This window comes from Nelumbo lutea, chromosome 1 (genome assembly GCF_056320005.1).
Source record: "Nelumbo lutea isolate HS-2025 chromosome 1, American lotus-T2T, whole genome shotgun sequence".
In the NCBI taxonomy this organism is placed as follows: Eukaryota; Viridiplantae; Streptophyta; class Magnoliopsida; order Proteales; family Nelumbonaceae; genus Nelumbo; species Nelumbo lutea.
In genome coordinates, this window is record NC_142684.1 from 185,018,635 (window position 1) to 185,022,536 (window position 3,902).

The following is a 3,902-nucleotide window of genomic DNA, read 5'->3' on the forward strand; positions in this document are numbered from 1 at the left end:
AATTCAGCACATCACCCATTCCAATGTTGTGTGACAACACTGGATCAACGGGAGATTGATGTTAAAAGGTAGCATCAGCGGAGAATGTGGCAGACCCATTGACTAAGCCATTGACACAAAAAGTGTTTGAGAAACATGTGGAAAATTTGGGACTTCGGCTTGTACCCAATTGGACCGAAGTGCAAGTGGGAGATATTAGACAGTGTATGCCTTTAGCTCCAATCAGAATGATGTACATTGTGACATTTATTGTAAATAAATAAAGTACATATTTGATTCATGTTATTGTGGTGTGTTTCTGTGTAATACCCTTAAACTGGACACATATGAGACTCGTGTTAGTTTAGAATTTCACAACCGTTGGATAGATCTGGGGAGATTTATCCTACCAAGGCTGACGTTGATGTGCCGCCAAGTTGGTTGGGGTGCTTGTCTCAGCTACCAGGGTGAGACCTGAGGTACATGAAGTGTGAGTTTTCTTGAAACCTTGAACCGGGCCAGAATTCTAGTATTGCCCTGGACCTTGGAGATTGATAGGCAAAACTGGAATGTTACACTTGACCCCTAGACTCGATTATGATACTGCACTAGGTGTCGGATTGGGCTGTCTTTGATATGCCAATCAATTAGATCCATAGTGGGGGTCAAAACCTCGATATGTTGGGATAATCCGAGAATTCATCTGAGTGAGTGATCATTGTGACAGGATCAGCCCCTTTGTCGGACAAAGGTAATAATCAGGGATGCACTCTCTCTGATGAAAACCAAAGCTGCCGACAGCTGATTTCAACCATTGAAATTTGTTTTGCAAAATATATTTATATAGAAATATACATACATACATATATATATATATATATATATATATATATATATATATATATATAATGGTTTCAAAATGTTTGCAAAAGGTTTTAATTCCCGAGATCCATGTGAGTAGAGAGTGCAGCACTATTTCTTGCAGCCTAGGGAGAGGTCCTCTCTTGTTGGGCAGTGTTTGATCATTATGGGCTGAGAGGTTAAGTGTAAGACCATTGAGGGTAATACCTGATGGGCTAATCTTGCATCTGCCCACAGTCCCTCGGTTTTTATAAGGTGGCTTGGCCCAGGGATCACTTAGTGTAAGTGTTGGGCCCATTAAGAGCCCTTGGTGATGGGCTCAGGGGTTCACTGTCGATTACAGTGAATTCGGCCAGGCCTTGTAATAGAGGCTAGGCTGAACCCATGTAGCTGATGTGTAGATCAATGTTTGGGTCCCATGCCATACAAGGAAACCCAACTGGGCAGCAATTTGGAGAACGAATGAGCACATGGACTTAATGAGCCTAAAGCCCAATTCGAACGGGTTTAATTTGATTAATTAAAGAAGGGCGGTTCTGAGATTTAGATAGCAGATAGGATAGGGAGTTATCCCTATCCACTCAGAAAGTCCAGATCCAAATAGAGATTTGGATCAGGAAGCTCCTAATTAGATTAGGAGGGCTGATCTTGATCTGCATATGAGATAAGGATTATCCTTACCTCTTAAAGAGAGTCCAGATCCAAATAAGGATTTGGATTAGGAAACTCCTAATGAGATTAGGAGCTCTCTTTAAGGCTATAAAAAGAGGAGGAGGGTGAACCTCCATTCATTCAATCAGATCTCAAATCAGAGAAAGAGAGAAGACAACAACAGTAAGACTGCGCCATCTTTTGCTCTTGTGCTTTCCTCCTGCTGCCACCATTGCCAGTTCATTCTCCACTATAGGAGTGATCAAGAAGGGTTCTTGATATCAGTTTTTGGTGAAAAAATGATCTGAAGTCGTACTCACACACCCTCCATCGAATTCTTGCTAAAGGATTTGGTTCTTGTGAAGAACCACCCATTGATTCTGCTCCACCCTCGTTGTGTCATCTTCAGTGGGGGCAGTCTTCGGAGTTTTCCTTGGGTGTGAACACCTTCGTTGGGAGTTACTGCTACTCCATATCAGGTGTATCCCTCTCCTACCTTTTGGTTTCAGATATGGTTTGGTTTAGGTTCAAGATTGATTCTTGAAAATGCAGATTTTCTAAAATAGGGATTGTGATTCCCACATGGGAGAGAGAGAAATTTTTGAAATTTCGCCCAACCTATTTGCAGGGTTCGGCCATCCATATGATGGACCTCTCATTCATTCAAAAGGGGCTGATCCTGTCACTATGATCACTCACTCAGATGAATTCTCGGACTATCCCAACATACCCAAGTTTTGACCCCCTCTAAGGATCTCACTGATTGGCATATCAAAAACAGCCTAATCTGACACCTAGTGCAGTATCATAATCGAGTCTAGGGGTCAGGTGTAACATTCTAGTTTTTCCCATCAATCTCCAAGGTCTAGGGCAATACTGGAATTCTAGTCCGGTTCAGGGTTTCAAGAAAACTCACATTGCATGTACCTTAGGTCTCACCCTAGCAATTGAGACAAGCCACCCCAACCAACTTGGCGGCACATCAGTGTCAGCCTTGGCAGGATAAATCTCCCCAGTTCTATCCAATGGCTGTGAAGATTCTAAACTAACACGAGTCTCATATGTGTCCAGTTTAAGGGTATTAAACAGAAACACACCATAACAACATGAATTAAATATGTACTTTATTCATTTACATTAAATGTCATAATGTACACCATTCTGATTGGAGCTAAGGGCATACACTGCCTAACATATCCCTATATTAATTGAGTATTGCTTTGACATGATATTTTGCCTTTTTCACCACACACTCGCGTATTCAATAATCACTTGCGTATAGGGGTTGTTGAGTTAAAGTAGTGTTTGCTAAGGAGTAATGGAAGCCATTTCTTTATTGGAGCCAAAAACCTAGGGTTAATTTAAGTGATTGTTAGATAACATTTTTTAAGAAGATTAGTAAGTGTGTACATGCTTTACATGCGGCGATTCTAGATAATAATAATGATAGTAATAATCTACTTAAAAATTTCTATAAATATGTATTTTTATTTCTTGCTTTTTTTGTTTATTATTATTAACTGGATGCAGATTGCAAAATCCAAATCTAATTGCATAAACACCTTATCCAAATATGTGATAATCGGATTGAGTTGTAAAGTTTGAAGTATCATTGATAGACTTACCTGCTTGGCTAGATTCTTCTTTTGTAATGTTTATCTTTTTTGTGTCTCTTTTTTTATTCATTTTTTAAATAAATGTAAAATTTAAATAGAGGGAAATTAAATGAAGTGAAATATAATAGTTCAATTTACAATTAAAACCTCACAATTAAATAAGGACTAAATTCAAATATGGATATATTTTAGTCAAAAGAAAGTTCCACAATCTTATTCATACTTTTAATAGTAGTGTATACATAGAATTATAAACGTGTTTAATTTTTTCTATAATTTTTGTATTTCTATGTGTAAAAAATAATTCGGAGATGTCACACTTATTAAATTTATGTATTTTGCAAAATTATGTATTTTTATATTTTATTAAATTTTATTATTTATTTATGACATTAAATGTTAACATATTTGACCCAAAAGTTGAATTATTGATCTTTTCCAAACAATAAAATAATTTCATTTTTGGTCAGTACTAAAGTATGTATTTAGTTTTCATTATCAATAAAAATAATCCTTGTTTGTTATACTTATTTTTTTATTTGATTAACAAATATTTCATAAATTTGCCCATTTTTTCTATATTTTTGTAGCTTTCTATATTTATTTCTATTTTAAAAATTTTGTTACCTAACTATGACTTCATAAGTTGATCAATTTGATTCAGACGGTTGAATTGCTTAGGCTCTGTTTGGTTTGTGGAAAGATATGGGATGGGATGGGATGGGAAAGTGTAAAAATTTACACTTCTATTGTTTGATTATATATATATATATATATATAGGAAAATAATGAGAA